The following is a 24,764-nucleotide window of genomic DNA, read 5'->3' on the forward strand; positions in this document are numbered from 1 at the left end:
TCCAACTGCTTTTGGAAGCTAAACAGTGTTGAGCCTCTTTAGTAGTTTAATTTGAGACCACCTGCTAATATTATGTCCTGTAGGTCTTTTTACATTAATAACACATGATTTTTTTCAGTAAGCCAATATAGTTAGGAACCTTTTTTATTAGCTTACCTGGTAATAGAAGTAGAAGAGGGCAAAAAAGTGCATGTGTCTCACTTACAGCCATACCACATTAGATACGCCCAATCTTGTCTGATCTTGGAAGCTAAGCAGTGATGGGCCTGGTTAGTACTTGGGTGGGAGACCACATGGGAACACCAGGTGCTGTATGTTTTTTCCCAATACTTGCAAATTGTTTTTATTCTCTAGCTATTTAAATTGGAAACTTTTTCTTTTCATTGCCAAAACAGACATTTGGGAGAGGTCAAACAGACACAATAGCCATCAGCTAAAGACTTACCACACTGTTTCGGCCCAATTCCAACTGCTTTTGGCAGCTAAACAGTGTTGAGCCTCTTTAGTAGTTTAATTTGAGACCACCTGCTAATATTATGTCCTGTAGGTCTTTTTACATTACCAACACATGATTTTTTTCAGTAAGCCAATATAGTTAGGAACCTTTTTTATTAGCTTACCTGGTTATTGAAGTAGAAGAGGGAAAAAAAGTGCCTGTATCTCACCTACAGCCATACCACATTGTATACGCCCAATCTCGTCCGATCTTGGAAGCTAAGCAGTGTTGGGCCTGGTTAGTACTTGGGTGGGAGTCCACATGGGAACACCAGGTGTTGTAGGTTTTTTCCCATTACTGGGCAAATTTTTTTTATTCTCTAGCTATTTAAATTGAAAACTTTTTCTTTTTATTACCAATACAGACATTTGGGAGAGGTCAAACAGACACAATAGCCATCACCTATAGACTTACCACACTGTTTAGGCCCAATTCCAACTGCTTTTGGCAGCTAAACAGTGTTGAGCCTCTTTAGTAGTTTAATTTGAGACCACCTGCTAATATTATGTCATGTAGGTCTTTTTACATTACCAACACATGATTTTTTTCAGTAAGCCAATATAGTTAGGAACCTTTTTTATTAGCTTACATGGTTATAGAAGTAGAAGAGGGCAAAAAAGTGCCTGTATCTCACCTACAGCCTTACCACATTGGATACGCCCAATCTCGTCTGATCTTGGATGCTAAGCAGTGTTGGGCCTGGTTAGTACTTGGGTGGGAGACCACATGGAAACACCAGGTGCTGTAGTTTTTTTCCCATTACTGGCAAATTGTTTTTATTCTCTAGCTATTTAAATTGGAAACTTTTTTTTTTATTGCCAATACAGACATCTGGGAGAGGTCAAACAGACACAATAGCCATCACCTAAAAACTTACCACACTGTTTCGGACCAATTCCAACTGCTTTTGGAAGCTAAACAGTGTTGAGCCTCTTTAGTAGTTTAATTTGAGACCACCTGCTAATATTATGTCCTGTAGGTCTTTTTACATTACCAACACATGATTTTTTTCAGTAAGCCAATATAGTTAGGAACCTTTTTTTATTAGCTTACCTGGTTATAGAAGTAGAAGAGGGCAAAAAAGAGCCTGTGTCTCACCTACAGCCATACCACATTGGATACGCCCAATCTCGTCTGATCTTGGAAGCTAATCAGTGTTGGGCCTGGTTATTACTTGGGTGGGAGACCACATGGGAACACCAGGTGCTGTAGGTTTTTTCCCATTACTGGGCAAATTGTTTTTATTCTCTAGCTATTTAAATTGGAAACTTTTTCTTTTTATTACCAATACAGACATTTGGGAGAGGTCAAACAGACACAATAACCATCACCTAAAGACTTACCACACTGTTTTGGCCCAATTCCAACTGCTTTTGGCAGCTAAACAGTGTTGAGCCTCTTTAGTAGTTTAATTTGAGACCACCTGCTAATATTATGTCCTGTAGGTCTTTTTACATTACCAACATATGATTTTTTTCAGTAAGCCAATATAGTCAGGAACCGTTTTTATTAGCTTACATGGTTATAGAAGTAGAAGAGGGCAAAAAAGTGCCTGTATCTCACCTACAGCCATACCACATTGGATACGCCCAATCTCGTCTGATCTTGGAAGCTAAGCAGTGTTGGGCCTGGTTATTACTTGGGTGGGAGACCACATGGGAACACCAGGTGCTGTAGGTTTTTTCCCATTACTTGGCAAATTGTTTTTATTCTCTAGCTATTTAAATTGGAAACTTTTTCTTTTTATTACCAATACAGACATTTGGGAGAGGTCAAACAGACACAATAACCATCACCTAAAGACTTACCACACTGTTTTGGCCCAATTCCAACTGCTTTTGGCAGCTAAACAGTGTTGAGCCTCTTTAGTAGTTTAATTTGAGACCACCTGCTAATATTATGTCCTGTAGGTCTTTTTACATTACCAACATATGATTTTTTTCAGTAAGCCAATATAGTCAGGAACCGTTTTTATTAGCTTACATGGTTATAGAAGTAGAAGAGGGCAAAAAAGTGCCTGTATCTCACCTACAGCCATACCACATTGGATACGCCCAATCTCGTCTGATCTTGGAAGCTAAGCAGTATTGGGCCTGGTTAGTACTTGGGTGGGAGACCACATGGAATCACCAGGTGCTGTAGGTTTTTTTCCCATTACTGGCAAATTGTTTTTATTCTCTAGCTATTTAAATTGGAAACTTTTTCTTTTTATTGCCAATACAGACATTTGGGAGAGGTCAAACAGACACAATAGCCATCACCTAAAGACTTACCACACTGTTTAGGCCCAATTCCAACTGCTTTTGGCAGCTAAACAGTGTTGAGCCTCTTTAGTAGTTTAATTTGAGACCACCTGCTAATATTATGTCCTGTAGGTCTTTTTACATTACCAGCACATGATTTTTTTCAGTAAGCCAATATAGTTAGGAACCTTTTTTATTAGCTTACCTGGTTATAGAAGTAGAAGAGGGCAAAAAAGTGCCTGTATCTCACCTACAGCCATACCACATTGGATACGCCCAATCTTGTCTGATCTTGGAAGCTAAGCAGTGCTGGGCCTGGTTAGTACTTGGGTGGGAGACCACATGGGATCACCAAGTGCTGTAGGTGTTTTTCCATTACTGGCAAATTGTTTTTATTCTCTAGCTATTTAAATTGGAAATTTTTTTTTATTGCTAGTACAGACATTTGGGAGAGGTCAAACAGACACAATAGCCATCAACTAAAAACTTACCACACTGTTTCGGACCAATTCCAACTGCTTTTGGAAGCTAAACAGTGTTGAGCCTCTTTAGTAGTTTAATTTGAGACCACCTGCTAATATTATGTCCTGTAGGTCTTTTTACATTACCAACACATGATTTTTTTCAGTAAGCCAATATAGTTAGGAACCTTTTTTATTAGCTTACCTGGTAATAGAAGTAGAAGAGGGCAAAAAAGTGCCTGTGTCTCACTTACAGCCATACCACATTAGATACGCCCAATCTCGTCTGATCTTGGAAGCTAAGCAGTGATGGGCCTGGTTAGTACTTGGGTGGGAGACCACATGGGAACACCAGGTGCTGTATGTTTTTTCCCATTACTGGCAAATTGTTTTTATTCTCTAGCTATTTAAATTGGAAACTTTTTTTTATTGCTAGTACAGACATTTGGGAGAGGTCAAACAGACACAATAGCAATCAACTAAAAACTTACCACACTGTTTCGGACCAATTCCAACTGCTTTTGGAAGCTAAACAGTGTTGAGCCTCTGTAGTAGTTTAATTTGAGACCACCTGCTAATATTATGTCCTGTAGGTCTTTTTACATTACCAACACATGATTTTTTTCAGTAAGCCAATATAGTTAGGAACCTTTTTTATTAGCTTACCTGGTAATAGAAGTAGAAGAGGGCAAAAAAGTGCCTGTGTCTCACTTACAGCCATACCACATTAGATACGCCCAAACTTGTCTGATCTTGGAAGCTAAGCAGTGATGGGCCTGGTTAGTACTTGGGTGGGAGACCACATGGGAACACCAGGTGCTGTATGTTTTTTCCCATTACTGGCAAATTGTTTTTATTCTCTAGCTATTTAAATTGGAAACTTTTTTTTATTGCTAGTACAGACATTTGGGAGAGGTCAAACAGACACAATAGCAATCAACTAAAAACTTACCACACTGTTTCGGACCAATTCCAACTGCTTTTGGAAGCTAAACAGTGTTGAGCCTCTTTAGTAGTTTAATTTGAGACCACCTGCTAATATTATGTCCTGTAGGTCTTTTTACATTACCAACACATGATTTTTTTCAGTAAGCCAATATAGTTAGGAACCTTTTTTATTAGCTTACCTGGTTATAGAAGTAGAAGAGGGCAAAAAAGACTCTGTATCTCACCTACAGCCTTACCACATTGGATACGCCCAATCTCGTCTGATCTTGGAATCTAAGCAGTGTTGGGCCTGGTTAGTACTTGGGTGGGAGACCACATGGGATCACCAGGTGCTGTAGGTTTTTTCCCATTACTGGCAAATTGTTTTTATTCTCTAGCTATTTAAATTGGAAACTTTTTCTTTTTATTGCCAATACAGACATTTGGGAGAGGTCAAACAGACACAATAGCCATCACCTAAAGACTTACCACACTGTTTAGGCCCAATTCCAACTGCTTTTGGCAGCTAAACAGTGTTGAGCCTCTTTAGTAGTTTAATTTGAGACCACGTGCTAATATTATGTCCTGTAGGTCTTTTTACATTACCAACACATGATTTTTTTCAGTAAGCCAATATAGTTAGAAACCGTTTTTATTAGCTTACCTGGTTATAGAAGTAGAAGAGGGAAAAAAAGAGCCTGTATCTCACCTACAGCCATACCACATTGGATACGCCCAATCTCGCCTGATCTTGGAAGCTAAGCAGTGTTGGGCCTGGTTAGTACTTGGGTGGGAGACCACATGGGAACACCAGGTGCTGTAGGTTTTTTCCCATTATTGGGCAAATTGTTTTTATTCTCTAGCTATTTAAATTGGAAACTTTTTCTTTTTATTACCAATACAGACATTTGGGAGAGGTCAAACACACACAATAACCATCACCTAAAGACTTACCACACTGTTTCGGCCCAATTCCAACTGCTTTTGGCAGCTAAACAGTGTTGAGCCTCTTTAGTAGTTTAATTTGAGACCACCTGCTAATATTATGTCCTGTAGGTCTTTTTACATTACCAACACATGATTTTTTTCAGTAAGCCAAAACAGTTACGAAACTTTTTTATTACCTTACCTGGTTATAGAAGTAGAAGAGGGCAAAAAAGTGCCTGTGTCTTACTTACAGCCATACCACATTGGATACGCCCAATCTTGTCTGATCTTGGAAGCTAAGCAGTGATGGGCCTGGTTAGTACTTGGGTGGGAGACCACATGGGAACACCAGGTGCTGTATGTTTTTTCCCATTACTGGCAAATTGTTTTTATTCTCTAGCTATTTAAATTGGAAACTTTTTTTTTATTGCTAGTACAGACATTTGGGAGAGGTCAAACAGACACAATAGCCATCAACTAAAAACTTACCACACTGTTTCGGACCAATTCCAACTGCTTTTGGAAGCTAAACAGTGTTGAGCCTCTTTAGTAGTTTAATTTGAGACCACCTGCTAATATTATGTCCTGTAGGTCTTTTTACATTACCAACACATGATTTTTTTCAGTAAGCCAATATAGTTAGGAACCTTTTTTATTAGCTTACCTGGTAAAAGAAGTAGAAGAGGGCAAAAAAGAGCCTATATCTCACCTACAGCCATACCACATTGGATACGCCCAATCTCGTCTGATCTTGGAAGCTAAGCAGTGTTGGGCCTGGTTAGTACTTGGGTGGGAGACCACATGGGAACACCAGGTGCTGTAGGTTTTTCCCATTACTGGGCAAATTGTTTTTATTCTCTAGCTATTTAAATTGGAAACTTTTTCTTTTTATTACCAATACAGACATTTGGGAGAGGTCAAACAGACACAATAACCATCACCTAAAGACTTACCACACTGTTTCGGCCCAATTCCAACTGCTTTTGGCAGCTAAACAGTGTTGAGCCCCTTTAGTAATTTAATTTGAGACCACCTGCTAATATTATGTCCTGTAGGTCTTTTTACATTACCAACATATGATTTTTTTCAGTAAGCCAATATAGTCAGGAACCTTTTTTATTAGCTTACATGGTTATAGAAGTAGAAGAGGGCAAAAAAGTGCCTGTATCTCATCTACAGCCATACCACATTGGATACGCCCAATCTCGTCTGATCTTGGAAGCTAAGCAGTGTTGGGCCTGGTTAGTACTTGGGTGGGAGACCACATGGGATCACCAGGTGCTGTAGGTTTTTTCCCATTAATGGCAAATTGTTTTTATTCTCTAGCTATTTAAATTGGAAACTTTTTCTTTTTATTGCCTATAAAGACATTTGGGAGAGGTCAAACAGACACAATAGCCATCACCTAAAGACTTACCACACTGTTTAGGCCCAATTCCAACTGCTTTTGGCAGCTAAACAGTGTTGAGCCTCTTTAGTAGTTTAATTTGAGACCACCTGCTAATATTATGTCCTGTAGGTCTTTTTACATTACCAACACATGATTTTTTTTAGTAAGCCAAAACAGTTACGAAACTTTTTTATTACCTTACCTGGTTATAGAAGTAGAAGATGGCAAAAAGTGCCTGTGTCTCACTTACAGCCATACCACATTGGATACGCCCAAACTTGTCTGATCTTGGAAGCTAAGCAGTGATGGGCCTGGTTAGTACTTGGGTGGGAGACCACATGGGAACACCAGGTGCTGTATGTTTTTTCCCATTACTGGCAAATTGTTTTTATTCTCTAGCTATTTAAATTGGAAACTTCTTTTTAATGCCAGTACAGACATTTGGGAGAGGTCAAACAGACACAATAGCCATCACCTAAAAACTTACCACACTGTTTAGGCCAAATTCCAACTGCTTTTGGCAGCTAAACATTGTTGAGCCTCTTTAGTAGTTTAATTTGAGACCATATGCTTATATCATGTCCTGTAGGTCTTTTTACATTACCAACACATGATTTTTTTTCAGTAAGCCAAAACAGTTAGGAAATTTTTTTATTAGCTTTCCTGGTTATAGAAGTAGAAGAGGGCAAAAAAGTGCCTGTATCTCAGCTACAGCCATACCACATTGGATATGCCCAATCTCGTCTGATCTTGGAAGCTAAGCAGTGTTGGGCCTGGTTAGTACTTGGGTGGGAGACCACATGGGATCACCAGGTGCTGTAGGTTTTTTTCCCATTACTGGCAAATTGTTTTTATTCTCTAGCTATTTAAATTGGAAACTTTTTCTTTTTATTGCCAATAAAGACATTTGGGAGAGGTCAAACAGACACAATAGCCATCACCTAAAGACTTACCACACTGTTTAGGCCCAATTCCAACTGCTTTTGGCAGCTAAACAGTGTTGAGCCTCTTTAGTAGTTTAATTTGAGACCACCTGCTAATATTATGTCCTGTAGGTCTTTTTACATTACCAACACATGATTTTTTTCAGTAAGCCAATATAGTTAGGAACCATTTTTATTAGCTTACCTGGTTATAGTAGTAGAAGAGGGCAAAAAAGTGCCTGTATCTCACCTACAGCCATACCACATTGGATACGCCCAATCTCGTCTGATCTTGGAAGCTAAGCAGTGTTGGGCCTGGTTAGTACTTGGGTGGGAGACCACATGGAAACACCAAGTGCTGTAGGTTTTTTCCCATTACTGGCAAATTGTTTTTATTCTCTAGCTATTTAAATTGAAAACTTTTTCTTTTCATTGCCAAAACAGACATTTGGGAGAGGTCAAACAGACACAATAGCCATCAGCTAAAGACTTACCACACTGTTTCGGCACAATTCCAACTGCTTTTGGCAGCTAAACAGTGTTGAGCCTCTTTAGTAGTTTAATTTGAGACCACCTGCTAATATTATGTCCTGTAGGTCTTTTTACATTACCAACACATGATTTTTTTCAGTAAGCCAATATAGTTAGGAACCCTATTATTAGCTTACCTGGTTATTGAAGTAGAAGAGGGAAAAAAAGTGCCTGTATCTCACCTACAGCCATACCACATTGTATACGCCCAATCTCGTCCGATCTTGGAAGCTAAGCAGTGTTGGGCCTGGTTAGTACTTGGGTGGGCGACCACATGGGAACACCAGGTGCTGTAGGTTTTTTCCCATTACTGGGCAAATTGTTTTTATTCTCTAGCTATTTAAATTGGAAACTTTTCTTTTTATTACCAATACAGACATTTGGGAGAGGTCAAACAGACACAATAGCCATCACCTAAAGACTTACCACACTGTTTAGGCCCAATTCCAACTGCTTTTGGCAGCTAAACAGTGTTGAGCCTCTTTAGTAGTTTAATTTGAGACCACCTGCTAATATTATGTCATGTAGGTCTTTTTACATTACCAATACATGATTTTTTTCAGTAAGCCAATATAGTTAGGAACCTTTTTTATTAGCTTACATGGTTATAGAAGTAGAAGAGGGCAAAAAAGTGCCTGTATCTCACCTACAGCCATACCACATTGGATACGCCCAATCTCGTCTGATCTTGGAAGCTAAGCAGTGTTGGGCCTGGTTAGTACTTGGGTGGGAGACCACATGGAAACACCAGGTGCTGTAGGTTTTTTCCCATTACTGGCAAATTGTTTTTATTCTCTAGCTATTTAAATTGGAAACTTTTTTTTTATTGCCAATACAGACATCTGGGAGAGGTCAAACAGACACAATAGCCATCACCTAAAAACTTACCACACTGTTTCGGACCAATTCCAACTGCTTTTGGAAGCTAAACAGTGTTGAGCCTCTTTAGTAGTTTAATTTGAGACCACCTGCTAATATTATGTCCTGTAGGTCTTTTTACATTACCAACATATGATTTTTTTCAGTAAGCCAATATAGTTAGGAACCTTTTTTTATTAACTTACCTGGTTATAGAAGTAGAAGAGGGCAAAAAAGAGCCTGTGTCTCACCTACAGCCATACCACATTGGATACGCCCAATCTCGTCTGATCTTGGAAGCTAAGCAGTGTTGGGCCTGGTTAGTACTTGGGTGGGAGACCACATGGGAACACCAGGTGCTGTAGGTTTTTTCCCATTACTGGGCAAATTGTTTTTATTCTCTAGCTATTTAAATTGGAAACTTTTTCTTTCTATTACCAATACAGACATTTGGGAGAGGTCAAACAGACACAATAACCATCACCTAAAGACTTACCACACTGTTTTGGCCCAATTCCAACTGCTTTTGGCAGCTAAACAGTGTTGAGCCTCTTTAGTAGTTTAATTTGAGACCACCTGCTAATATTATGTCCTGTAGGTCTTTTTACATTACCAACATATGATTTTTTTCAGTAAGCCAATATAGTCAGGAACCGTTTTTATTAGCTTACATGGTTATAGAAGTAGAAGAGGGCAAAAAAGTGCCTGTATCTCACCTACAGCCATACCACATTGGATACGCCCAATCTTGTCTGATCTTGGAAGCTAAGCAGTGTTGGGCCTGGTTAGTACTTGGGTGGGAGACCACATGGGATCACCAGGTGCTGTAGGTGTTTTTCCATTACTGGCAAATTGTTTTTATTCTCTAGCTGTTTAAATTGGAAAAAAAAATTTATTGCTAGTACAGACATTTGGGAGAGGTCAAACAGACACAATAGCAATCAACTAAAAACTTACCACACTGTTTCGGACCAATTCCAACTGCTTTTGGAAGCTAAACAGTGTTGAGCCTCTTTAGTAGTTTAATTTGAGACCACCTGCTAATATTATGTCCTGTAGGTCTTTTTACATTACCAACACATGATTTTTTTCAGTAAGCCAATATAGTTAGGAACCTTTTTTATTAGCTTATCTGTTAATAGAAGTAGAAGAGGGCAAAAAAGTGCCTTTGTCTCACTTACAGCCATACCACATTAGATACGCCCAATCTCGTCTGATCTTGGAAGCTAAGCAGTGATGGGCCTGGTTAGTACTTGGGTGGGAGACCACATGGGAACACCAGGTGCTGTATTTTTTTTCCCATTACTGGCAAATTGTTTTTATTCTTTAGCTATTTAAATTGGAAACTTTTTTTTTATTGCTAGTACAGACATTTGGGAGAGGTCAAACAGACACATTAGCAATCAACTAAAAACTTACCACACTGTTTCGGACCAATTCCAACTGCTTTTGGAAGCTAAACAGTGTTGAGCCTCTTTAGTAGTTTAATTTGAGACCACCTGCTAATATTATGTCCTGTAGGTCTTTTTACATTACCAACACATGATTTTTTTCAGTAAGCCAATATAGTTAGGAACCTTTTTTATTAGCTTACCTGGTAATAGAAGTAGAAGAGGGCAAAAAAGAGCCTATATCTCACCTACAGCCATACCACATTGGATACGCCCATTCTCGTCTGATCTTGGAAGCTAAGCAGTGTTGGGCCTGGTTAGTACTTGGGTGGGAGACCACATGGGAACACCAGGTGCTGTAGGTTTTTCCCATTACTGGGCAAATTGTTTTTATTCTCTAGCTATTTAAATTGGAAACTTTTTCTTTTTATTACCAATACAGACATTTGGGAGAGGTCAAACAGACACAATAACCATCACCTAAAGACTTACCACACTGTTTCGGCCCAATTCCAACTGCTTTTGGCAGCTAAACAGTGTTGAGCCCCTTTAGTAATTTAATTTGAGACCACCTGCTAATATTATGTCCTGTAGGTCTTTTTACATAACCAACATATGATTTTTTTCAGTAAGCCAATATAGTCAGGAACCTTTTTTATTAGCTTACATGGTTATAGAAGTAGAAGAGGGCAAAAAAGTGCCTGTATCTCACCTACAGCCATACCACATTGGATACGCCCAATCTCGTCTGATCTTGGAAGCTAAGCAGTGTTGGGCCTGGTTAGTACTTGGGTGGGAGACCACATGGGATCACCAGGTGCTGTAGGTTTTTTCCCATTACTGGCAAATTGTTTTTATTCTCTAGCTATTTAAATTGGAAACTTTTTCTTTTTATTGCCAATACAGACATTTGGGAGAGGTCAAACAGACACAATAGCCATCACCTAAAGACTTACCACACTGTTTAGGCCCAATTCCAACTGCTTTTGGCAGCTAAACAGTGTTGAGCCTCTTTAGTAGTTTAATTTGAGACCACCTGCTAATATTATGTCCTGTAGGTCTTTTTACATTACCAACACATGATTTTTTTCAGTAAGCCAATATAGTCAGGAACCTTTTTTATTAGCTTACCTGGTTATAGAAGTAGAAGAGGGCAAAAAAGTGCCTGTATCTCACCTACAGCCATACCACATTGGATACGCCCAATCTTGTCTGATCTTGCAAGCTAAGCAGTGTTGGGCTTGGTTAGTACTTGGGTGGGAGACCACATGGAAACACCAAGTGCTGTAGGTTTTTTCCCATTACTGGCAAATTGTTTTTATTCTCTAGCTATTTAAATTGAAAACTTTTTCTTTTCATTGCCAAAACAGACATTTGGGAGAGGCCAAACAGACACAATAGCCATCACCTAAAAACTTACCACACTGTTTCGGACCAATTCCAACTGCTTTTGGAAGCTAAACAGTGTTGAGCCTCTTTAGTAGTTTAATTTGAGACCACCTGCTAATATTATGTCCTGTAGGTCTTTTTACATTACCAACACATGATTTTTTTCAGTAAGCCAATATAGTTAGGAACCTTTTTTTATTAGCTTACCTGGTTATAGAAGTAGAAGAGGGCAAAAAAGAGGCTGTGTCTCACCTACAGCCATACCACATTGGATACGCCCAATCTCGTCTGATCTTGGAAGCTAATCAGTGTTGGGCCTGGTTATTACTTGGGTGGGAGACCACATGGGAACACCAGGTGCTGTAGGTTTTTTCCCATTACTGGGCAAATTGTTTTTATTCTCTAGCTATTTAAATTGGAAACTTTTCTTTTTATTACCAATACAGACATTTGGGAGAGGTCAAACAGACACAATAACCATCACCTAAAGACTTACCACACTGTTTTGGCCCAATTCCAACTGCTTTTGGCAGCTAAACAGTGTTGAGCCTCTTTAGTAGTTTAATTTGAGACAACCTGCTAATATTATGTCCTGTAGGTCTTTTTACATTACCAACATATGATTTTTTTCAGTAAGCCAATATAGTCAGGAACCGTTTTTATTAGCTTACATGGTTATAGAAGTAGAAGAGGGCAAAAAAGTGCCTGTATCTCACCTACAGCCATACCACATTGGATACGCCCAATCTCGTCTGATCTTGGAAGCTAAGCAGTGTTGGGCCTGGTTAGTACTTGGGTGGGAGACCACATGGAATCACCAGGTGCTGTAGGTTTTTTTCCCATTACTGGCAAATTGTTTTTATTCTCTAGCTATTTAAATTGGAAACTTTTTCTTTTTATTGCCAATACAGACATTTGGGAGAGGTCAAACAGACACAATAGCCATCACCTAAAGACTTACCACACTGTTTAGGCCCAATTCCAACTGCTTTTGGCAGCTAAACAGTGTTGAGCCTCTTTAGTAGTTTAATTTGAGACCACCTGCTAATATTATGTCCTGTAGGTCTTTTTACATTACCAACACATGATTTTTTTCAGTAAGCCAATATAGTTAGGAACCTTTTTTATTAGCTTACCTGGTTATAGAAGTAGAAGAGGGCAAAAAAGTGCCTGTATCTCACCTACAGCCATACCACATTGGATACGCCCAATCTCGTCTGATCTTGGAAGCTAAGCAGTGTTGGGCCTGGTTAGTACTTGGGTGGGAGACCACATGGGATCACCAGGTGCTGTAGGTGTTTTTCCATTACTGGCAAATTGTTTTTATTCTCTAGCTATTTAAATTGGAAACTTTTTTTTTATTGCTAGTACAGACATTTGGGAGAGGTCAAACAGACACAATAGCCATCAACTAAAAACTTACCACACTGTTTCGGACCAATTCCAACTGCTTTTGGAAGCTAAACAGTGTTTTTAGTAGTTTAATTTGAGACCACCTGCTAATATTATGTCCTGTAGGTCTTTTTACATTACCAACACATGATTTTTTTCAGTAAGCCAATATAGTTAGGAACCTTTGTTTATTAGCTTACCTGGTTATAGAAGTAGAAGAGGGCAAAAAAGTGCCTGTGTCTCACCTACAGCCATACCACATTGGATACACCCAATCTCGTCTAATCTTGGAAGATAATCAGTGTTGGGCCTGGTTATTACTTGGGTGGGAGACCACATGGGAACACCAGGTGCTGTAGGTTTTTTCCCATTACTGGGCAAATTGTTTTTATTCTCTAGCTATTTAAATTGGAAACTTTTTCTTTTTATTACCAATACAGACATTTGGGAGAGGTCAAACAGACACAATAACCATCACCTAAAGACTTACCACACTGTTTTGGCCCAATTCCAACTGCTTTTGGCAGCTAAACAGTGTTGAGCCTCTTTAGTAGTTTAATTTGAGACCACCTGCTAATATTATGTCCTGTAGGTCTTTTTACATTACCAACATATGATTTTTTTCAGTAAGCCAATATAGTCAGGAACCGTTTTTATTAGCTTACATGGTTATAGAAGTAGAAGAGGGCAAAAAAGTGCCTGTATCTCACCTACAGCCATACCACATTGGATACGCCCAATCTCGTCTGATCTTGGAAGCTAAGCAGTGTTGGGCCTGGTTAGTACTTGGGTGGGAGACCACATGGAATCACCAGGTGCTGTAGGTTTTTTTCCCATTACTGGCACATTGTTTTTATTCTCTAGCTATTTAAATTGGAAACTTTTTCTTTTTATTGCCAATACAGACATTTGGGAGAGGTCAAACAGACACAATAGCCATCACCTAAAGACTTACCACACTGTTTAGGCCCAATTCCAACTGCTTTTGGCAGCTAAACAGTGTTGAGCCTCTTTAGTAGTTTAATTTGAGACCACCTGCTAATATTATGTCCTGTAGGTCTTTTTACATTACCAACACATGATTTTTTTCAGTAAGCCAATATAGTTAGGAACCTTTTTTATTAGCTTACCTGGTTATAGAAGTAGAAGAGGGCAAAAAAGTGCCTGTATCTCACCTACAGCCATACCACATTGGATACGCCCAATCTCGTCTGATCTTGGAAGCTAAGCAGTGTTGGGCCTGGTTAGTACTTGGGTGGGAGACCACATGGGATCACCAGGTGCTGTAGGTGTTTTTCCATTACTGGCAAATTGTTTTTATTCTCTAGCTATTTAAATTGGAATTTTTTTTTTATTGCTAGTACAGACATTTGGGAGAGGTCAAACAGACACAATAGCCATCAACTAAAAACTTACCACACTGTTTCGGACCAATTCCAACTGCTTTTGGAAGCTAAACAGTGTTGAGCCTCTTTAGTAGTTTAATTTGAGACCACCTGCTAATATTATGTCCTGTAGGTCTTTTTACATTACCAACACATGATTTTTTTCAGTAAGCCAATATAGTTAGGAACCTTTTTTATTAGCTTACCTGGTAATAGAAGTAGAAGAGGGCAAAAAAGTGCCTGTGTCTCACTTACAGCCATACCACATTAGATACGCCCAATCTCGTCTGATCTTGGAAGCTAAGCAGTGATGGGCCTGGTTAGTACTTGGGTGGGAGACCACATGGGAACACCAGGTGCTGTATGTTTTTTCCCATTACTGGCAAATTGTTTTTATTCTCTAGCTATTTAAATTGGAAACTTTTTTTTTATTGCTAGTACAGACATTTGGGAGAGGTCAAACAGACACAATAGCAATCAACTAAAAACTTACCACACTGTTTCGGACCAATTCCAACTGCTTTTGGAAGCTAAACAGTGTTGAGCCTCTTTAGTAGTTTAATTTGAGACCACCTGCTAATATTATGTCCTGTAGGTCTTTTTACATTACCAACACATGATTTTTTTCAGTAAGCCAATATAGTTAGGAACCTTTTTTATTAGCTTACCTGGTTATAGAAGTAGAAGAGGGCAAAAAAGACTTTGTATTTCACCTACAGCCGTACCACATTGGATACGCCCAATCTCGTCTGATCTTGGAAGCTAAGCAGTGTTGGGCCTGGTTAGTACTTGGGCCTGGTTAGTACTTGGGTGGGAGACCACATGGGAACACCAGGTGCTGTAGGGTTTTTCCCATTACTGGGCAAATTGTTTTTATTCTCTAGCTATTTAAATTGGAAACTTTTTCTTTTTATTACCAATACAGACATTTGGGAGAGGTCAAACAGACACAATAACCATCACCTAAAGACTTACCACACTGTTTCGGCCCAATTCCAACTGCATTTGGCAGCTAAACAGTGTTGAGAATCTTTAGTAGTTTAATTTGAGACCACCTGCTAATATTATGTCCTGTAGGTCTTTTTACATTACCAACATATGATTTTTTTCAGTAAGCCAATATAGTCAGGAACCTTTTTTATTAGCTTACATGGTTATAGAAGTAGAAGAGGGCAAAAAAGTGCCTGTATTTCACCTACAGCCATACCACATTGGATACGCCCAATCTCGTCTGATCTTGGAAGCTAAGCAGTGTTGGGCCTGGTTAGTACTTGGGTGGGAGACCACATGGGATCAACAGGTGCTGTAGGCGTTTTTCCATTACTGGCAAATTGTTTTTATTCTCTAGCTATTTAAATTGGAAAAAATGTTTTATTGCTAGTACAGAAATTTGGGAGAGGTCAAACAGACACAATAGCCATCAACTAAAAACTTACCACACTGTTTCGGACCAATTCCAACTGCTTTTGGAAGCTAAACAGTGTTGAGCCTCTTTAGTAGTTTAATTTGAGACCACCTGCTAATATTATGTCCTGTAGGTCTTTTTACATTAATAACACATGATTTTTTTCAGTAAGCCAATATAGTTAGGAACCTTTTTTATTAGCTTACCTGGTAATAGAAGTAGAAGAGGGCAAAAAAGTGCCTGTGTCTCACTTACAGCCATACCACATTAGATACGCCCAATCTTGTCTGATCTTGGAAGCTAAGCAGTGATGGGCCTGGTTAGTACTTGGGTGGGAGACCACATGGGAACACCAGGTACTGTATGTTTTTTCCCATTACTTGCAAATTGTTTTTATTCTCTAGCTATTTAAATTGGAAACTTTTTCTTTTCATTGCCAAAACAGACATTTGGGAGAGGTCAAACAGACACAATAGCCATCAGCTAAAGACTTACCACACTGTTTCGGCCCAATTCCAACTGCTTTTGGCAGCTAAACAGTGTTGAGCCTCTTTAGTAGTTTAATTTGAGACCACCTGCTAATATTATGTCCTGTAGGTCTTTTTACATTACCAACACATGATTTTTTTCAGTAAGCCAATATAGTTAGGAACCTTTTTTATTAGCTTACCTGGTTATTGAAGTAGAAGAGGGAAAAAAAGTGCCTGTATCTCACCTACAGCCATACCACATTGTATACGCCCAATCTCGTCCGATCTTGGAAGCTAAGCAGTGTTGGGCCTGGTTAGTACTTGGGTGGGAGTCCACATGGGAACACCAGGTGCTGTAGGTTTTTTCCCATTACTGGGCAAATTTTTTTTATTCTCTAGCTATTTAAATTGGAAACTTTTTCTTTTTATTACCAATACAGACATTTGGGAGAGGTCAAACAGACACAATAGCCATCACCTATAGACTTACCACACTGTTTAGGCCCAATTCCAACTGCTTTTGGCAGCTAAACAGTGTTGAGCCTCTTTAGTAGTTTAATTTGAGACCACCTGCTAATATTATGTCATGTAGGTCTTTTTACATTACCAACACATGATTTTTTTCAGTAAGCCAATATAGTTAGGAACCTTTTTTATTAGCTTACATGGTTATAGAAGTAGAAGAGGGCAAAAAAGTGCCTGTATCTCACCTACAGCCTTACCACATTGGATACGCCCAATCTCGTCTGATCTTGGATGCTAAGCAGTGTTGGGCCTGGTTAGTACTTGGGTGGGAGACCACATGGAAACACCAGGTGCTGTAGGTTTTTTCCCATTACTGGCAAATTGTTTTTATTCTCTAGCTATTTAAATTAGAAACTTTTTTTTTTATTGCCAATACAGACATCTGGGAGAGGTCAAACAGACACAATAGCCATCACCTAAAAACTTACCACACTGTTTCGGACCAATTCCAACTGCTTTTGGAAGCTAAACAGTGTTGAGCCTCTTTAGTAGTTTAATTTGAGACCACCTGCTAATATTATGTCCTGTAGGTCTTTTTACATTACCAACACATGATTTTTTTCAGTAAGCCAATATAGTTAGGAACCTTTTTTTATTAGCTTACCTGGTTATAGAAGTAGAAGAGGGCAAAAAAGAGCCTGTGTCTCACCTACAGCCATACCACATTGGATACGCCCAATCTCGTCTGATCTTGGAAGCTAATCAGTGTTGGGCCTGGTTATTACTTGGGTGGGAGACCACATGGGAACACCAGGTGCTGTAGGTTTTTTCCCATTACTGGGCAAATTGTTTTTATTCTCTAGCTATTTAAATTGGAAACTTTTTCTTTTTATTACCAATACAGACATTTGGGAGAGGTCAAACAGACACAATAACCATCACCTAAAGACTTACCACACTGTTTTGGCCCAATTCCAACTGCTTTTGGCAGCTAAACAGTGTTGAGCCTCTTTAGTAGTTTAATTTGAGACCACCTGCTAATATTATGTCCTGTAGGTCTTTTTACATTACCAACATATGATTTTTTTCAGTAAGCCAATATAGTCAGGAACCGTTTTTATTAGCTTACATGGTTATAGAAGTAGAAGAGGGCAAAAAAGTGCCTGTATCTCACCTACAGCCATACCACATTGGATACGCCCAATCTCGTCTGATCTTGGAAGCTAAGCAGTGTTGGGCCTGGTTAGTACTTGGGTGGGAGACCACATGGAATCACCAGGTGCTGTAGGTTTTTTTCCCATTACTGGCAAATTGTTTTTATTCTCTAGCTATTTAAATTGGAAACTTTTTCTTTTTATTGCCAATACAGACATTTGGGAGAGGTCAAACAGACACAATAGCCATCACCTAAAGACTTACCACACTGTTTAGGCCCAATTCCAACTGCTTTTGGCAGCTAAACAGTGTTGAGCCTCTTTAGTAGTTTAATTTGAGACCACCTGCTAATATTATGTCCTGTAGGTCTTTTTACATTACCAACACATGATTTTTTTCAGTAAGCCAATATAGTTAGGAACCTTTTTTATTAGCTTACCTGGTTATAGAAGTAGAAAAGGGCAAAAAAGTGCCTGTATCTCACCTACAGCCATACCACATTGGATACGCCCAATCTCGTCTGATCTTGGAAGCTAAGCAGTGTTGGGCCTGGTTAGTACTTGGGTGGGAGACCACATGGGATCACCAGGTGCTGTAGGTGTTTTTCCATTACTGGCAAATTGTTTTTATTCTCTAGCTATTTAAATTGGAAAAAAATTTTTTATTGCTAGTACAGACATTTGGGAGAGGTCAAACAGACACAATAGCCATCAACTAAAAACTTACCACTCTGTTTCGGACCAATTCCAACTGCTTTTGGAAGCTAAACAGTGTTGAGCCTCTTTAGTAGTTTAATTTGAGACCACCTGCTAATATTATGTCCTGTAGGTCTTTTTACATTACCAACACATGATTTTTTTCAGTAAGCCAATATAGTTAGGAACCTTTTTTATTAGCTTACCTGGTAATAGAAGTAGAAGAGGGCAAAAAAGTGCCTGTGTCTCACTTACAGCCATACCACATTAGATACGCCCAATCTCGTCTGATCTTGGAAGCTAAGCAGTGATGGGCCTGGTTAATACTTGGGTGGGAGACCACATGGGAACACCAGGTGCTGTATGTTTTTTTCCCATTACTGGCAAATTGTTTTTATTCTCTAGCTATTTAAATTGGAAACTTTTTTTTTTATTGCTAGTACAGACATTTGGGAGAGGTCAAACAGACACAATAGCAATCAACTAAAAACTTACCACACTGTTTCGGACCAATTCCAACTGCTTTTGGAAGCTAAACAGTGTTGAGCCTCTTTAGTAGTTTAATTTGAGACCACCTGCTAATATTATGTCCTGTAGGTCTTTTTACATTACCAACATATGATTTTTTTCAGAAAGCCAATATAGTCAGGAACCGTTTTTATTAGCTTACATGGTTATAGAAGTAGAAGAGGGCAAAAAAGTGCCTGCATCTCACCTACAGCCATACCACATTGGATACGCCCAATCTCGTCTGATCTTGGAAGCTAAGCAGTGTTGGGCCTGGTTAGTACTTGGGTGGGAGACCACATGGAATCACCAGGTGCTGTAGGTTTTTTTCCCATTACTGGCAAATTGTTTTTATTCTCTAGCTATTTAAATTGGAAACTTTTTCTTTTTATTGCCAATACAGACATTTGGGAGAGGTCAAACAGACACAATAGCCATCACCTAAAGACTTACCACACTGTTTAGGCCCAATTCCAACTGCTTTTGGCAGCTAAACAGTGTTGAGCCTCTTTAGTAGTTTAATTTGAGACCACCTGCTAATATTATGTCCTGTAGGTCTTTTTACATTACCAACACATGATTTTTTTCAGTAAGCCAATATAGTTAGGAACCTTTTTTATTAGCTTACCTGGTTATAGAAGTAGAAAAGGGCAAAAAAGTGCCTGTATCTCACCTACAGCCATACCACATTGGATACGCCCAATCTCGTCTGATCTTGGAAGCTAAGCAGTGTTGGGCCTGGTTAGTACTTGGGTGGGAGACCACATGGGATCACCAGGTGCTGTAGGTGTTTTTCCATTACTGGCAAATTGTTTTTATTCTCTAGCTATTTAAATTGGAAAAAAAATTTTTATTGCTAGTACAGACATTTGGGAGAGGTCAAACAGACACAATAGCCATCAACTAAAAACTTACCACTCTGTTTCGGACCAATTCCAACTGCTTTTGGAAGCTAAACAGTGTTGAGCCTCTTTAGTAGTTTAATTTGAGACCACCTGCTAATATTATGTCCTGTAGGTCTTTTTACATTACCAACACATGATTTTTTTCAGTAAGCCAATATAGTTAGGAACCTTTTTTATTAGCTTACCTGGTAATAGAAGTAGAAGAGGGCAAAAAAGTGCCTGTGTCTCACTTACAGCCATACCACATTAGATACGCCCAATCTCGTCTGATCTTGGAAGCTAAGCAGTGATGGGCCTGGTTAATACTTGGGTGGGAGACCACATGGGAACACCAGGTGCTGTATGTTTTTTTCCCATTACTGGCAAATTGTTTTTATTCTCTAGCTATTTAAATTGGAAACTTTTTTTTTTATTGCTAGTACAGACATTTGGGAGAGGTCAAACAGACACAATAGCAATCAACTAAAAACTTACCACACTGTTTCGGACCAATTCCAACTGCTTTTGGAAGCTAAACAGTGTTGAGCCTCTTTAGTAGTTTAATTTGAGACCACCTGCTAATATTATGTCCTGTAGGTCTTTTTACATTACCAACATATGATTTTTTTCAGAAAGCCAATATAGTCAGGAACCGTTTTTATTAGCTTACATGGTTATAGAAGTAGAAGAGGGCAAAAAAGTGCCTGCATCTCACCTACAGCCATACCACATTGGATACGCCCAATCTCGTCTGATCTTGGAAGCTAAGCAGTGTTGGGCCTGGTTAGTACTTGGGTGGGAGACCACATGGAATCACCAGGTGCTGTAGGTTTTTTTCCCATTACTGGCAAATTGTTTTTATTCTCTAGCTATTTAAATTGGAAACTTTTTCTTTTTATTGCCAATACAGACATTTGGGAGAGGTCAAACAGACACAATAACCATCACCTAAAGACTCGTTTCGGCCCAATTCCAACTGCTTTTGGCAGCTAAACAGTGTTAAACAGAGGGCACTTTTTTGCCCTCTTTAGTAGTTTAATTTGAGACCACCTGCTAATATTATGTCCTGTAGGTCTTTTTACATTACCAACATATGATTTTTTTCAGTAAGCCAATATAGTCAGGAACCGTTTTTATTAGCTTACATGGTTATAGAAGTAGAAGAGGGCAAAAAAGTGCCTGTATCTCACCTACAGCCATACCACATTGGATACGCCCAATCTCGTCTGATCTTGGAAGCTAAGCAGTGTTGGGCCTGGTTAGTACTTGGGTGGGAGACCACATGGAATCACCAGGTGCTGTAGGTTTTTTTCCCATTACTGGCAAATTGTTTTTATTCTCTAGCTATTTAAATTGGAAACTTTTTCTTTTTATTGCCAATACAGACATTTGGGAGAGGTCAAACAGACACAATAGCCATCACCTAAAGACTTACCACACTGTTTAGGCCCAATTCCAACTGCTTTTGGCAGCTAAACAGTGTTGAGCCTCTTTAGTAGTTTAATTTGAGACCACCTGCTAATATTATGTCCTGTAGGTCTTTTTACATTACCAGCACATGATTTTTTTCAGTAAGCCAATATAGTTAGGAACCTTTTTTATTAGCTTACCTGGTTATAGAAGTAGAAGAGGGCAAAAAAGTGCCTGTATCTCACCTACAGCCATACCACATTGGATACGCCCAATCTTGTCTGATCTTGGAAGCTAAGCAGTGCTGGGCCTGGTTAGTATTTGGGTGGGAGACCACATGGGATCACCAGGTGCTGTAGGTGTTTTTCCATTACTGGCAAATTGTTTTTATTCTCTAGCTATTTAAATTGGAAATTTTTTTTTATTGCTAGTACAGACATTTGGGAGAGGTCAAACAGACACAATAGCCATCAACTAAAAACTTACCACACTGTTTCGGACCAATTCCAACTGCTTTTGGAAGCTAAACAGTGTTGAGCCTCTTTAGTAGTTTAATTTGAGACCACCTGCTAATATTATGTCCTGTAGGTCTTTTTACATTACCAACACATGATTTTTTTCAGTAAGCCAATATAGTTAGGAACCTTTTTTATTAGCTTACCTGGTAATAGAAGTAGAAGAGGGCAAAAAAGTGCCTGTGTCTCACTTACAGCCATACCACATTAGATACGCCCAAACTTGTCTGATCTTGGAAGCTAAGCAGTGATGGGCCTGGTTAGTACTTGGGTGGGAGACCACATGGGATCACCAGGTGCTGTATGTTTTTTCCCATTACTGGCAAATTGTTTTTATTCTCTAGCTATTTAAATTGGAAACTTTTTTTATTGCTAGTACAGACATTTGGGAGAGGTCAAACAGACACAATAGCAATCAACTAAAAACTTACCACACTGTTTCGGACCAATTCCAACTGCTTTTGGAAGCTAAACAGTGTTGAGCCTCTTTAGTAGTTTAATTTGAGACCACCTGCTAATATTATGTCCTGTAGGTCTTTTTACATTACCAACACATGATTTTTTTCAGTAAGCCAATATAGTTAGGAACCTTTTTTATTAGCTTACCTGGTTATAGAAGTAGAAGAGGGCAAAAAAGACTCTGTATCTCACCTACAGCCATACCACATTGGATACGCCCAATCTCGTCTGATCTTGGAATCTAAGCAGTGTTGGGCCTGGTTAGTACTTGGGTGGGAGACCACATGGGAACACCAGGTGCTGTAGGTTTTTTCCCATTACTGGGCAAATTGTTTTTATTCTCTAGCTATTTAAATTGGAAACTTTTTCTTTTTATTACCAATACAGACATTTGGGAGAGGTCAAACAGACACAATAACCATCACCTAAAGACTTACCACAATGTTTCGGCCCAATTCCAACTGCTTTTGGCAGCTAAACAGTGTTGAGCCTCTTTAGTAGTTTAATTTGAGACCACCTGCTAATATTATGTCCTGTAGGTCTTTTTACATTACCAACATATGATTTTTTTCAGTAAGCCAATATAGTCAGGAACCTTTTTTATTAGCTTACATGGTTATAGAAGTAGAAGAGGGCAAAAAAGTGCCTGTATCTCACCTACAGCCATACCACATTGGATACGCCCAATCTCGTCTGATCTTGGAAGCTAAGCAGTGTTGGGCCTGGTTAGTACTTGGGTGGGAGACCACATGGGATCACCAGGTGCTGTAGGTTTTTTCCCATTACTGGCAAATTGTTTTTATTCTCTAGCTATTTAAATTGGAAACTTTTTCTTTTTATTGCCAATACAGACATTTGGGAGAGGTCAAACAGACACAATAGCCATCACCTAAAGACTTACCACACTGTTTAGGCCCAATTCCAACTGCTTTTGGCAGCTAAACAGTGTTGAGCCTCTTTAGTAGTTTAATTTGAGACCACGTGCTAATATTATGTCCTGTAGGTCTTTTTACATTACCAACACATGATTTTTTTCAGTAAGCCAATATAGTTAGAAACCGTTTTTATTAGCTTACCTGGTTATAGAAGTAGAAGAGGGAAAAAAAGTGCCTGTATCTCACCTACAGCCATACCACATTGGATACGCCCAATCTCGCCTGATCTTGGAATCTAAGCAGTGTTGGGCCTGGTTAGTACTTGGGTGGGAGACCACATGGGAACACCAGGTGCTGTAGGTTTTTTCCCATTACTGGGCAAATTGTTTTTATTCTCTAGCTATTTAAATTGGAAACTTTTTCTTTTTATTACCAATACAGACATTTGGGAGAGGTCAAACAGACACAATAACCATCACCTAAAGACTTACCACAATGTTTCGGCCCAATTCCAACTGCTTTTGGCAGCTAAACAGTGTTGAGCCTCTTTAGTAGTTTAATTTGAGACCACCTGCTAATATTATGTCCTGTAGGTCTTTTTACATTACCAACATATGATTTTTTTCAGTAAGCCAATATAGTCAGGAACCTTTTTTATTAGCTTACATGGTTATAGAAGTAGAAGAGGGCAAAAAAGTGCCTGTATCTCACCTACAGCCATACCACATTGGATACGCCCAATCTCGTCTGATCTTGGAAGCTAAGCAGTGTTGGGCCTGGTTAGTACTTGGGTGGGAGACCACATGGGATCACCAGGTGCTGTAGGTTTTTTCCCATTACTGGCAAATTGTTTTTATTCTCTAGCTATTTAAATTGGAAACTTTTTCTTTTTATTGCCAATACAGACATTTGGGAGAGGTCAAACAGACACAATAGCCATCACCTAAAGACTTACCACACTGTTTAGGCCCAATTCCAACTGCTTTTGGCAGCTAAACAGTGTTGAGCCTCTTTAGTAGTTTAATTTGAGACCACGTGCTAATATTATGTCCTGTAGGTCTTTTTACATTACCAACACATGATTTTTTTCAGTAAGCCAATATAGTTAGAAACCGTTTTTATTAGCTTACCTGGTTATAGAAGTAGAAGAGGGAAAAAAAGTGCCTGTATCTCACCTACAGCCATACCACATTGGATACGCCCAATCTCGCCTGATCTTGGAAGTTAAGCAGTGTTGGGCCTGGTTAGTACTTGGGTGGGAGACCACATGGGAACACCAGGTGCTGTAGGTTTTTTCCCATTATTGGGCAAATTGTTTTTATTCTCTAGCTATTTAAATTGGAAACTTTTTCTTTTTATTACCAATACAGACATTTGGGAGAGGTCAAACACACACAATAACCATCACCTAAAGACTTACCACACTGTTTCGGCCCAATTCCAACTGCTTTTGGCAGCTAAACAGTGTTGAGCCTCTTTAGTAGTTTAATTTGAGACCACCTGCTAATATTATGTCCTGTAGGTCTTTTTACATTACCAACACATGATTTTTTTCAGTAAGCCAAAACAGTTACGAAACTTTTTTATTACCTTACCTGGTTATAGAAGTAG

The 24,764-nt window shown here is 39.1% G+C and overlaps 46 non-coding genes and 7 pseudogenes across 46 annotated transcripts; all 53 read left to right on the forward strand.

Annotated features, from left to right (window-relative positions):
- Nucleotides 1–199: 199 nt before the first annotated feature.
- LOC146027384 (5S ribosomal RNA) lies at nt 200–318 on the forward strand. The gene has a single exon (XR_014454787.1). It is a non-coding gene; the product is annotated as a 5S ribosomal RNA (ribosomal RNA).
- Nucleotides 319–663: 345 nt separating this feature from the next.
- Nucleotides 664–782, forward strand: LOC146032219 (5S ribosomal RNA). The gene has a single exon (XR_014457663.1). It is a non-coding gene; the product is annotated as a 5S ribosomal RNA (ribosomal RNA).
- A 346-nt stretch (nt 783–1,128) lies between these two features.
- LOC146027532 (5S ribosomal RNA) lies at nt 1,129–1,247 on the forward strand. Its single transcript, XR_014454930.1, has one exon. It is a non-coding gene; the product is annotated as a 5S ribosomal RNA (ribosomal RNA).
- Nucleotides 1,248–1,592: 345 nt separating this feature from the next.
- On the forward strand, nt 1,593–1,711 carry LOC146033645 (5S ribosomal RNA). Its single transcript, XR_014459055.1, has one exon. It is a non-coding gene; the product is annotated as a 5S ribosomal RNA (ribosomal RNA).
- A 346-nt stretch (nt 1,712–2,057) lies between these two features.
- On the forward strand, nt 2,058–2,176 carry LOC146032166 (5S ribosomal RNA). Its single transcript, XR_014457611.1, has one exon. It is a non-coding gene; the product is annotated as a 5S ribosomal RNA (ribosomal RNA).
- A 346-nt stretch (nt 2,177–2,522) lies between these two features.
- Nucleotides 2,523–2,641, forward strand: LOC146027657 (5S ribosomal RNA). The gene has a single exon (XR_014455047.1). It is a non-coding gene; the product is annotated as a 5S ribosomal RNA (ribosomal RNA).
- Nucleotides 2,642–2,987: 346 nt separating this feature from the next.
- Nucleotides 2,988–3,106, forward strand: LOC146028313 (5S ribosomal RNA; annotated as a pseudogene).
- A 342-nt stretch (nt 3,107–3,448) lies between these two features.
- On the forward strand, nt 3,449–3,567 carry LOC146033864 (5S ribosomal RNA). Its single transcript, XR_014459272.1, has one exon. It is a non-coding gene; the product is annotated as a 5S ribosomal RNA (ribosomal RNA).
- A 342-nt stretch (nt 3,568–3,909) lies between these two features.
- On the forward strand, nt 3,910–4,028 carry LOC146028107 (5S ribosomal RNA; annotated as a pseudogene).
- Nucleotides 4,029–4,370: 342 nt separating this feature from the next.
- Nucleotides 4,371–4,489, forward strand: LOC146027748 (5S ribosomal RNA). The gene has a single exon (XR_014455134.1). It is a non-coding gene; the product is annotated as a 5S ribosomal RNA (ribosomal RNA).
- Nucleotides 4,490–4,834: 345 nt separating this feature from the next.
- LOC146031790 (5S ribosomal RNA) lies at nt 4,835–4,953 on the forward strand. The gene has a single exon (XR_014457244.1). It is a non-coding gene; the product is annotated as a 5S ribosomal RNA (ribosomal RNA).
- A 346-nt stretch (nt 4,954–5,299) lies between these two features.
- LOC146034014 (5S ribosomal RNA) lies at nt 5,300–5,418 on the forward strand. Its single transcript, XR_014459421.1, has one exon. It is a non-coding gene; the product is annotated as a 5S ribosomal RNA (ribosomal RNA).
- A 343-nt stretch (nt 5,419–5,761) lies between these two features.
- Nucleotides 5,762–5,880, forward strand: LOC146030259 (5S ribosomal RNA). The gene has a single exon (XR_014455758.1). It is a non-coding gene; the product is annotated as a 5S ribosomal RNA (ribosomal RNA).
- Nucleotides 5,881–6,225: 345 nt separating this feature from the next.
- LOC146033392 (5S ribosomal RNA) lies at nt 6,226–6,344 on the forward strand. The gene has a single exon (XR_014458802.1). It is a non-coding gene; the product is annotated as a 5S ribosomal RNA (ribosomal RNA).
- Nucleotides 6,345–6,688: 344 nt separating this feature from the next.
- On the forward strand, nt 6,689–6,807 carry LOC146035060 (5S ribosomal RNA). The gene has a single exon (XR_014460464.1). It is a non-coding gene; the product is annotated as a 5S ribosomal RNA (ribosomal RNA).
- A 343-nt stretch (nt 6,808–7,150) lies between these two features.
- On the forward strand, nt 7,151–7,269 carry LOC146034935 (5S ribosomal RNA). Its single transcript, XR_014460339.1, has one exon. It is a non-coding gene; the product is annotated as a 5S ribosomal RNA (ribosomal RNA).
- Nucleotides 7,270–7,615: 346 nt separating this feature from the next.
- Nucleotides 7,616–7,734, forward strand: LOC146033935 (5S ribosomal RNA). Its single transcript, XR_014459344.1, has one exon. It is a non-coding gene; the product is annotated as a 5S ribosomal RNA (ribosomal RNA).
- Nucleotides 7,735–8,078: 344 nt separating this feature from the next.
- Nucleotides 8,079–8,197, forward strand: LOC146030443 (5S ribosomal RNA). Its single transcript, XR_014455937.1, has one exon. It is a non-coding gene; the product is annotated as a 5S ribosomal RNA (ribosomal RNA).
- A 345-nt stretch (nt 8,198–8,542) lies between these two features.
- Nucleotides 8,543–8,661, forward strand: LOC146031849 (5S ribosomal RNA). Its single transcript, XR_014457302.1, has one exon. It is a non-coding gene; the product is annotated as a 5S ribosomal RNA (ribosomal RNA).
- Nucleotides 8,662–9,005: 344 nt separating this feature from the next.
- On the forward strand, nt 9,006–9,124 carry LOC146030260 (5S ribosomal RNA). Its single transcript, XR_014455759.1, has one exon. It is a non-coding gene; the product is annotated as a 5S ribosomal RNA (ribosomal RNA).
- A 346-nt stretch (nt 9,125–9,470) lies between these two features.
- On the forward strand, nt 9,471–9,589 carry LOC146034884 (5S ribosomal RNA). The gene has a single exon (XR_014460288.1). It is a non-coding gene; the product is annotated as a 5S ribosomal RNA (ribosomal RNA).
- Nucleotides 9,590–9,931: 342 nt separating this feature from the next.
- Nucleotides 9,932–10,050, forward strand: LOC146034737 (5S ribosomal RNA). The gene has a single exon (XR_014460141.1). It is a non-coding gene; the product is annotated as a 5S ribosomal RNA (ribosomal RNA).
- A 343-nt stretch (nt 10,051–10,393) lies between these two features.
- LOC146032268 (5S ribosomal RNA) lies at nt 10,394–10,512 on the forward strand. Its single transcript, XR_014457710.1, has one exon. It is a non-coding gene; the product is annotated as a 5S ribosomal RNA (ribosomal RNA).
- Nucleotides 10,513–10,857: 345 nt separating this feature from the next.
- Nucleotides 10,858–10,976, forward strand: LOC146032655 (5S ribosomal RNA). Its single transcript, XR_014458080.1, has one exon. It is a non-coding gene; the product is annotated as a 5S ribosomal RNA (ribosomal RNA).
- A 345-nt stretch (nt 10,977–11,321) lies between these two features.
- On the forward strand, nt 11,322–11,440 carry LOC146027805 (5S ribosomal RNA; annotated as a pseudogene).
- Nucleotides 11,441–11,786: 346 nt separating this feature from the next.
- LOC146033647 (5S ribosomal RNA) lies at nt 11,787–11,905 on the forward strand. The gene has a single exon (XR_014459057.1). It is a non-coding gene; the product is annotated as a 5S ribosomal RNA (ribosomal RNA).
- A 345-nt stretch (nt 11,906–12,250) lies between these two features.
- Nucleotides 12,251–12,369, forward strand: LOC146034282 (5S ribosomal RNA). Its single transcript, XR_014459688.1, has one exon. It is a non-coding gene; the product is annotated as a 5S ribosomal RNA (ribosomal RNA).
- Nucleotides 12,370–12,715: 346 nt separating this feature from the next.
- On the forward strand, nt 12,716–12,834 carry LOC146033374 (5S ribosomal RNA). The gene has a single exon (XR_014458783.1). It is a non-coding gene; the product is annotated as a 5S ribosomal RNA (ribosomal RNA).
- Nucleotides 12,835–13,171: 337 nt separating this feature from the next.
- LOC146027338 (5S ribosomal RNA) lies at nt 13,172–13,290 on the forward strand. Its single transcript, XR_014454742.1, has one exon. It is a non-coding gene; the product is annotated as a 5S ribosomal RNA (ribosomal RNA).
- A 346-nt stretch (nt 13,291–13,636) lies between these two features.
- LOC146034283 (5S ribosomal RNA) lies at nt 13,637–13,755 on the forward strand. The gene has a single exon (XR_014459689.1). It is a non-coding gene; the product is annotated as a 5S ribosomal RNA (ribosomal RNA).
- A 346-nt stretch (nt 13,756–14,101) lies between these two features.
- LOC146033375 (5S ribosomal RNA) lies at nt 14,102–14,220 on the forward strand. The gene has a single exon (XR_014458784.1). It is a non-coding gene; the product is annotated as a 5S ribosomal RNA (ribosomal RNA).
- A 342-nt stretch (nt 14,221–14,562) lies between these two features.
- LOC146033865 (5S ribosomal RNA) lies at nt 14,563–14,681 on the forward strand. The gene has a single exon (XR_014459274.1). It is a non-coding gene; the product is annotated as a 5S ribosomal RNA (ribosomal RNA).
- Nucleotides 14,682–15,024: 343 nt separating this feature from the next.
- On the forward strand, nt 15,025–15,160 carry LOC146029490 (5S ribosomal RNA; annotated as a pseudogene).
- A 346-nt stretch (nt 15,161–15,506) lies between these two features.
- LOC146027341 (5S ribosomal RNA) lies at nt 15,507–15,625 on the forward strand. The gene has a single exon (XR_014454745.1). It is a non-coding gene; the product is annotated as a 5S ribosomal RNA (ribosomal RNA).
- A 342-nt stretch (nt 15,626–15,967) lies between these two features.
- Nucleotides 15,968–16,086, forward strand: LOC146028038 (5S ribosomal RNA; annotated as a pseudogene).
- Nucleotides 16,087–16,431: 345 nt separating this feature from the next.
- On the forward strand, nt 16,432–16,550 carry LOC146031215 (5S ribosomal RNA). Its single transcript, XR_014456686.1, has one exon. It is a non-coding gene; the product is annotated as a 5S ribosomal RNA (ribosomal RNA).
- A 346-nt stretch (nt 16,551–16,896) lies between these two features.
- On the forward strand, nt 16,897–17,015 carry LOC146034662 (5S ribosomal RNA). Its single transcript, XR_014460067.1, has one exon. It is a non-coding gene; the product is annotated as a 5S ribosomal RNA (ribosomal RNA).
- Nucleotides 17,016–17,360: 345 nt separating this feature from the next.
- Nucleotides 17,361–17,479, forward strand: LOC146033648 (5S ribosomal RNA). Its single transcript, XR_014459058.1, has one exon. It is a non-coding gene; the product is annotated as a 5S ribosomal RNA (ribosomal RNA).
- A 346-nt stretch (nt 17,480–17,825) lies between these two features.
- LOC146034284 (5S ribosomal RNA) lies at nt 17,826–17,944 on the forward strand. The gene has a single exon (XR_014459690.1). It is a non-coding gene; the product is annotated as a 5S ribosomal RNA (ribosomal RNA).
- A 346-nt stretch (nt 17,945–18,290) lies between these two features.
- Nucleotides 18,291–18,409, forward strand: LOC146033376 (5S ribosomal RNA). Its single transcript, XR_014458785.1, has one exon. It is a non-coding gene; the product is annotated as a 5S ribosomal RNA (ribosomal RNA).
- A 343-nt stretch (nt 18,410–18,752) lies between these two features.
- Nucleotides 18,753–18,871, forward strand: LOC146027380 (5S ribosomal RNA). Its single transcript, XR_014454783.1, has one exon. It is a non-coding gene; the product is annotated as a 5S ribosomal RNA (ribosomal RNA).
- A 345-nt stretch (nt 18,872–19,216) lies between these two features.
- Nucleotides 19,217–19,335, forward strand: LOC146034286 (5S ribosomal RNA). The gene has a single exon (XR_014459693.1). It is a non-coding gene; the product is annotated as a 5S ribosomal RNA (ribosomal RNA).
- Nucleotides 19,336–19,681: 346 nt separating this feature from the next.
- On the forward strand, nt 19,682–19,800 carry LOC146033378 (5S ribosomal RNA). Its single transcript, XR_014458787.1, has one exon. It is a non-coding gene; the product is annotated as a 5S ribosomal RNA (ribosomal RNA).
- Nucleotides 19,801–20,143: 343 nt separating this feature from the next.
- Nucleotides 20,144–20,262, forward strand: LOC146027381 (5S ribosomal RNA). Its single transcript, XR_014454784.1, has one exon. It is a non-coding gene; the product is annotated as a 5S ribosomal RNA (ribosomal RNA).
- A 345-nt stretch (nt 20,263–20,607) lies between these two features.
- Nucleotides 20,608–20,726, forward strand: LOC146034287 (5S ribosomal RNA). The gene has a single exon (XR_014459694.1). It is a non-coding gene; the product is annotated as a 5S ribosomal RNA (ribosomal RNA).
- Nucleotides 20,727–21,082: 356 nt separating this feature from the next.
- On the forward strand, nt 21,083–21,201 carry LOC146034288 (5S ribosomal RNA). Its single transcript, XR_014459695.1, has one exon. It is a non-coding gene; the product is annotated as a 5S ribosomal RNA (ribosomal RNA).
- A 346-nt stretch (nt 21,202–21,547) lies between these two features.
- On the forward strand, nt 21,548–21,666 carry LOC146028067 (5S ribosomal RNA; annotated as a pseudogene).
- Nucleotides 21,667–22,008: 342 nt separating this feature from the next.
- LOC146028957 (5S ribosomal RNA) lies at nt 22,009–22,127 on the forward strand (annotated as a pseudogene).
- A 341-nt stretch (nt 22,128–22,468) lies between these two features.
- Nucleotides 22,469–22,587, forward strand: LOC146032414 (5S ribosomal RNA). Its single transcript, XR_014457850.1, has one exon. It is a non-coding gene; the product is annotated as a 5S ribosomal RNA (ribosomal RNA).
- A 346-nt stretch (nt 22,588–22,933) lies between these two features.
- On the forward strand, nt 22,934–23,052 carry LOC146032656 (5S ribosomal RNA). Its single transcript, XR_014458081.1, has one exon. It is a non-coding gene; the product is annotated as a 5S ribosomal RNA (ribosomal RNA).
- A 345-nt stretch (nt 23,053–23,397) lies between these two features.
- Nucleotides 23,398–23,516, forward strand: LOC146034143 (5S ribosomal RNA). The gene has a single exon (XR_014459550.1). It is a non-coding gene; the product is annotated as a 5S ribosomal RNA (ribosomal RNA).
- Nucleotides 23,517–23,862: 346 nt separating this feature from the next.
- Nucleotides 23,863–23,981, forward strand: LOC146032657 (5S ribosomal RNA). Its single transcript, XR_014458082.1, has one exon. It is a non-coding gene; the product is annotated as a 5S ribosomal RNA (ribosomal RNA).
- A 345-nt stretch (nt 23,982–24,326) lies between these two features.
- LOC146031122 (5S ribosomal RNA) lies at nt 24,327–24,445 on the forward strand. The gene has a single exon (XR_014456597.1). It is a non-coding gene; the product is annotated as a 5S ribosomal RNA (ribosomal RNA).
- The last annotated feature ends 319 nt before the right edge of the window (nt 24,446–24,764 follow it).

The sequence above is a fragment of the Crinia signifera genome, chromosome 8 (assembly GCF_055691185.1).
Source record: "Crinia signifera chromosome 8, ASM5569118v1, whole genome shotgun sequence".
NCBI classification, from domain to species: domain Eukaryota; kingdom Metazoa; phylum Chordata; class Amphibia; order Anura; family Myobatrachidae; genus Crinia; species Crinia signifera.